This window comes from Pollicipes pollicipes, unplaced genomic scaffold (genome assembly GCF_011947565.3).
Source record: "Pollicipes pollicipes isolate AB1234 unplaced genomic scaffold, Ppol_2.1 Scaffold_6052;HRSCAF=7182_pilon_pilon_pilon, whole genome shotgun sequence".
NCBI classification, from domain to species: domain Eukaryota; kingdom Metazoa; phylum Arthropoda; class Thecostraca; order Pollicipedomorpha; family Pollicipedidae; genus Pollicipes; species Pollicipes pollicipes.
This window is the reverse complement of record NW_023596805.1, coordinates 20,711,721-20,718,790: the sequence shown is the minus strand read 5'-3', so window position 1 is coordinate 20,718,790 and position 7,070 is coordinate 20,711,721.

Here is a 7,070-nt window from a genome sequence, read left to right as displayed (position 1 = left end):
GTAGTGTGGTTTGCGGCAGCGGTGGCGCTGGAGAGGCAGCTGCTGGTCGGACGCGGCCGATGGGGCGGGGCGCGGAGCCGGCGCCACCACGACCGTCGTGGTGTCGTGTCCCTGCCGTCCCCTGAACTCGCGCGAGCCGCTGCCGGCCGGGACAGGCGCGCTTGGACTGGGCGGCGGTGCCGCGTCGGCGATGAGCCGTCCACACCCATAGCCTGACCTTCCACTGCACCCGGACCTCGACCAGCGTCTTGGATCACAACCGGGACACGGATCACGAATGGGACGTGAGCCGGGCCGACGCCTGAGCTGGTAAGACCCGTGACAAAGTCCTGGCGCGGGCCTTTAATTGGATGGGACTGGGACCCGGTTCCGGGACCGGGACCGGGACGAGGACTGGGGCCCGGAGCTCGGCTCCGACCTGCACCGACGCCTGCGCCGCTGGCACGGTCCCGTAGTCGCTGAAGCTACCTAACCAGGCGAAGTGCCGGTGAAGCAGGTGTGAAATGGTGGCGGAAATGGCGCATCGCGTCCTGCGCGGAAACGAAATGAACAGTGGGACGTATTTTACGCATCCTCTATTTCAGGTCCTTGGAACTGTTTAGTGCAAGAGGTACGTTTGTAACACGTAATAACTTACTCCTTCTGGCGCGGAGAAGGTTAGATTCTTACTTTAGATCTTTTGGACATAGAAGGTAGATTCCTAGTTTTCTACACGTGTTTCGTCAGGTGACAGTCGGGAAATATTGTTACCATTCGGGTCCATCAGCCAGCACCAGGAATACGGAGAATCATTTAGCTGGTGCGTTTCACGTTGCAACTATATGCAACTTTATATGTGCACAGCACGTCGCATGTATGGTTTGTAACTACATCGGCGTTATTTTGGATTATCCGTGATCTAGGTTTTCGGATATCCACGTTAATTCAAAGAGGCAGTTCGTACAAACAAAACGGTGACAACACAAGTGTGGACTAGCACACAAATACAGATGTTAGGGGAAATCTATAACGTGCGTTTTCCGTAGTGCTAGGGCTTGGCGTACTCCAATACGCGTGTTAAGACACACTTTGTGCGAATAAAGCCGTGGCGATGCACAAGGTATGAGCGAGCGTGCAGACACTGGATATGGCCCCTTGCAAAATCTGGGAGATGAGGAAACTTCGCACCTTTGCGGGAACACGGCTTGGCGCCGGGCTAGCGCGCCATCAGACGGCGGCTATGGTTGACATCAACCATGTCTGAGTAGCATTACATGTTCCGTACACACAGATGCAGAAAGGGATGAGTGAGATGACTAGAGTAATGAGTGTGGCCTGGGGCAGAATGTGCCGGCTGTGTCTGAGGCCGATAAGAACGCCAGTGCATCGCCGCACGACGTCATCAGTGTGCGCAGTGAACGTCATGCATTGGTCAAATGCAACACCCAGGTTTCAAGCGGAAGCAGAGCTGGCTACAGTGGCGCCCATAAATTTGATGCTAGTCGGTGGCAGGTTCCGAAGATTTTGACGCGTGCCGAGGACTATGAGATGTGTTTTTTGTGCGTTAATTTTCATCCCGTTTTTGCCAAACCATTTGGACAGGTGTGAAAGATGTTGCTCCATGGATGTGCTCAGCGCACCAATGTCACCGGGCCTCCCACTCACTAGAACCTGCGTGTCGTTCGCGTACTGCACAATACATGCGTCATGAGCGTACAGCGGCATATCATTAGCATAAATGCTGTACAGCAGCGGGCCGACCGCTGAGCCCTGGTAGGTTCCGATCGGGTTGTGTAATGCCTCGGACAGAGAGGAAGCGCCACCTGGATTCTGGACGATAACCTGCTGAAAGTGGTTTTGGAGGTAACTCGCAAACCAACGTACACCAACATTGTACAGCAGGAGCTTTCTAAGGAGTCCATTATGTGGAACAACATCAAAGCACTTGGATAGGTCCAGTAGGCCTAACAAGGTGATTTCCCTTTGATCCATGACCTGCAAAGCTTTGTCGGTTACCGTGAGAAGCGCCCTGTCAGTGGAGTGATGTGATGTAAAACCATGTTGACTAGACGAGAACAGGTGATGGGAGGTAAAATATGCGAACAGCTGCTCGTAAAGTAAACGTTCGGTAACCTTAGCGATAGTCGGTAAAACTGAGATAGGCCTGTAATTAGAAACATCAGTGGATTTTAGTGTCTTTTGGATAGCATGTACTATTCTCAACATCCACGAGTCGGGAGCTTCATGGGCTGTCAGGCTGGAATTGACAATATGGGCGATCACGGGATAAGTAACGTCTATACACAGCTTGAAAAACCGGATACACAATCCGTCTACACCGCACGATGTAATGTTAGGCATGCGGGCTATGACGCGTCGCGGTTGCTCCGGTGTGACGGGCGATGCTTGGAACCGGCCGGTGGCCGCGCGCGGCAGGCGTGTCGCCAGCTTCGGCTCCGAGGAGTCCCCCTGGCGGGCGGTCGCGGTACCAATGCTGGCGAAGTACGGGTTGATTTCCGCGTCCGCATCAGGTGTGGACCTGGTTGGCTCCTTAGATGAGACGACAGGCTGCGCACTGCGCCACATCGAGCTCGGTCCACCCTCCCGTACACGCCTGTCAATCTCCTCTCGTGGGTCACGCCGCACTGCCGACCTGACCTGCCGGTTTAGGTCCTTATACGTCTCGCGGTCATAATCACGGAGTGCGGCACGCCGCCGGGCCATCAGGTCTTTGGTAGCTTCCGTGACAGGTGATGCTGTAGGATTGCGCACTTTTAAATGGCTGGCTGTGGCCATTTGGCTAGGGCTGTAGGCTTCTGCTGGCTGTGTTCGTGTCGGGAGATGTTCATCAGCTTGGCAGATGTAGTTTTTCTGGCGTCGTGTGGCTCTTCTGAGAATCTACCATGGAGGGCGGTCCTGGTAATAATGCTGGAAATCCTCGCCGATCCCAAAATCCCATTGTTTCTGGGTACATAAGCTCGAGAGGCATTTGGAGGACGTTGAGCGAGCTGTTGTTGAGCGACACGTGTCAAGAATTCATCCGGGGCTTTCCGCTCCTGATAGGAACAGCAGGTTTGCGGCAAGAGGCCTAGTTCCGCGGGCGGAAGCCCCGAGATCCTCGCCGGTAATGCCGGTGATTACGCGTAGATTAGGTGTAGAAGCAATTTATTGGTTAATTTTTCGTTTCTTTTCTCCCTATCCACTTGTGCACATTCCAAGCATCGTGGTGTTGGCGTAGGTTTGACGTTTTGCCCCACTGCGCCCCGTTTTGCTCTGTCTAAGCGTGCTTTCACCACCGTACGCACCAATGGCTCGTGAAAACGTTGACAGAGGATGTGACGTGCTATGCGTCTTGATAACGAGAAGCATCATTTGCATACCTGCGTTGGCGACACGTAATGCTATAAAACTTACCCGCGTCTTGTCTTTGCAACCGCCTTTTTCAAGCCACTTTCGCCACATTGCAATAAAGACACGACACGACAAAGACAAGACACGACAAAGACAAGACATGATGCAGGCGTGTCGCTCACCACAACCTGCAAAACTAACTCCTGTAAACACAGGGCAATGCATATGCTCCCGTGAACACCATCATCTTAGCACTATCGCCCAAAAGGTTCCCAAAGTCTTGGCACGGTGCGCACAAAGGGTAGGCATGAAAAGTGGAGATTTTTTGTTGAAACTTTCGGAGAAACCAACAAAACACGAACCAAGAGTGTCCAAGGGCCCTACCCTAGGACAAGGTTTTCAATATTAAGTGGCGCAACCGAACAAGGTTAATTGCAAGTCCTGAATGAGACATCAAAGCATTGGTTGGACTCCAAATGACGTCATGACCGACGTCACGGCTCGACGTCAATGACTGCCTCACGAGACATCAAATTAAATATGAGATGCACATAGTCTGGCACCATGTGTGTGCGCCCCATGCCCACAGCCTAGCACGATGTGTGTACACCAGACGCACATAGCCTGGCACGATGTGTGTACACCAGACGCACATAGCCTGACACTATGTGTGCGCGCCCGAAGCACATAGCCTGGCACGATGTGTGTACACCAGACGCACATAGCCTGGCACGATGTGTGTACACAGACGCACATAGCCTGGCACGATGTGTGTACACCAGACGCACATAGCCTGGCCACGATGTGTGGACACCAGACGCACATAGCCTGGCACGATGTGTTGTTACACCAGACGCACAATAGCCTGGCACGCTGTGTGTACACCAGACGCACATAGCCTGAACCTATGTGTGCCGACCACGAAGCACATAGCCTGGCACGATGTGTGTACACCAGACGCACATAGCCTGGCACGATGTGTGTACACCAGACGCACATAGCCCTGGCAACGAGTGTGTGTCACCAGACGCACACAGCCTGGCAACGATGTGTGTACACCAGACGCACATAGCCTGGCACGATGTGTGTACACCAGACGCACATAGCCTGGCACGATGTGTGTACACCAGACGCACACAGCCTGGCACGATGTGTGTACACCAGACGCACATAGCCTGGCACGATGTGTGTACACCAGACGCACATAGCCTGGCACGATGTGTGTGCACCAGACGCACATAGCCTGGCACGATGTACGCCCGCGTGACGCACGCAGTCTGGCACGATGTATAGGCACCAGATGCCCGTAAAAAAACTCCCGTGTGAACAGATCATCATGGTACGAGCAAGCAATGAACAGCGTTGGGCAGGGGGTTAGCATTCGCAAATGACTGGAGAAGGGGCCGAGCCGAGGCCCGACAACCTACAGCCCTCGCCCCCTCCCCCCCCCCCCCTCCCTCCCCATTCGGTTTTTCTCAACGGATTTACCCCGCTTTATTCTGACGAAGGGGAATTTATGTTTTGCAGTTGTGTATCATTGAAAATATTGTTTAAGTTAAGCACCATCGTCGTCATGTAGGAGAGGATCTAGAGGGGAGGGGGGGGGGGGCGGAGTCACTGGACGTGCGTGCTCCTCCTCATCGGAAAAGACGCCTATCTAGAGACCCCTCAGGGTGCCGAAGGCACTCTTTTACGGCGATCGTGGGTACCGGCACCTATTTTCGGGGTGGGGATCACGGGGTGGGGATCACGGGGAGCCGGCGAGTTATGAGCTCTCGAGCTTTCAACTGAATCTTTTAAGCCTTTAAGCATCTCACGTCCCAGGCATGTTAAGCTGATTGCATCGTGTATCTCTTCATCAGCTACGATGATGATGATGATTTGGGGTTTTAGGGCGCATCGACTGCTGTAGGTCGTGCAGCGCCCATCTCATCAGCTACATTTGTTTGGAGGTGAGAGTAAACACGGCTTTTCATTACGTGGGAGGGGTATTCTAGTCTTGGTAGGCGCACTGCTCTACATATATGCATGTATAGATAAAAATATATGTACATATGCATATATATATATATATATATATATATATATATATATATATATATGCTAGAGCAAATGTACATTTAGTCAACTTCTTGTGCGTTTGTGCTATTGCTCGAATTTAATCCTTCCTATTTTTCGGTAAGTCATAACTCAACTCGCCCTCAGCCATATATATAAGTTTTAGCTAGCTAACGTTAAAAGGACATTTGTTCACCATTTTCAAAGCAATGTAAGATGGCTGGACGGAAAATATTCGAATATGTCAAAATACCAGGCATGCTCTACGACACACAATCGTTAGTGAAGCATCAGTTAACAGATTATGCATCCGAATGTCTAGTAAAATTACAAAATACATACAAACACACGCACATCACTTTTCTAGCCAGTTTAACGCTATGGAAAGGTAAAGACATCGAATCCCCCCCCCCCCCCCCCGCTATTATTGGGTGACTGAGCAGGTCCAAAGTGATGCATGACTTAAGCTGTTTTGTTGATGGCCCGGCAGTGAGAAACAAGCCATGTGCAAAAGAGTTCCGCAAGAAACTCGTCCTCCAACAACTGACAGACAAGGGAGCCTCATACAAGAAACTCTCAACCCAACTAGGTGAGCCGAAAACCTTACCACGCCACCGTGACGTTGATGCTGTTCTGCGGAGCCCAATAAACCAGGAGCTTGATAACGTAGCAGGCAAAACTGAGTACGCTTCCAAAATCAAGGCGTCGAGGAAACTGTCTGTTTTCTACGGTGGATCCATCGTCATTCTTGAGGCCAAAGACGGATTTGCCAATTTGTCTTCCGTCGAGCTTACTGACAACCAGAAGGAGCTGCTTAAGTTAAGCCTAAAATGTCATATTCAACCGAAATTTGGCCATGCGAGAAGAGGGCCGAGTTAGGACTATTTTATCAAGATATCCTGAAGCTCAAAAAGGAAAGCATTAGTCCAAACCTGAAGGACCAGCTAGTTGGGGAAAGTGCGAAAAACCCAAACAATTGCAAGAGTATGTGTTGTTGTCATTGCAGGAGCATGATGTTGAATGCGGACCTGCCTTCAGCAGCTCAAGAACTGGGAAAGCGTATCTCCGTAAGAAGGACTGATAAGTTTGGTATATCTGTCATCATTGACAAAACTTGCTATCTGAGTAAAATGGATCATCTACTCTCTGATCATCACTTTCTGACTCTCTGATCATCATCACTCTCTGACACCTCCAAATTCGCTCGCAGCACGAGGGATGCAACCAAAAGCCTGACTTCGGAAGTCAGCGGCCTGATCACCGCGGCAAACGCCGCAGAGGGCGGGTAACACTTCGCAAAGGTCACAGGTGAATATAGATGTGCTTATGCTTACGGTAACTTAAAAACTCATTAACGGGTAGCCCCCTGAGACCAGTCATATCTCAGATCCCATCGCCTTCCTATACGCTGGCAAAAACTTTAAAAGGCATGACTGAACCCTACACTCCGGCAGAGTATTGCTTAAAATACCCTACCCTACACTCCGGCGGAGTATTGCTTAAAATACCCTACCCTAACACTCCGGCGGAGTATTGCTTAAAATACCCTACCCTACACTCCGGCGGAGTATTGCTTAAAATACCCTACCCTACACTCCGGCGGAGTATTGCTTAAAATACCCTACCCTACACTCCGGCAGAGTATAGTCTGAAATCATCAGGGGAGCTCATTAACATTATCA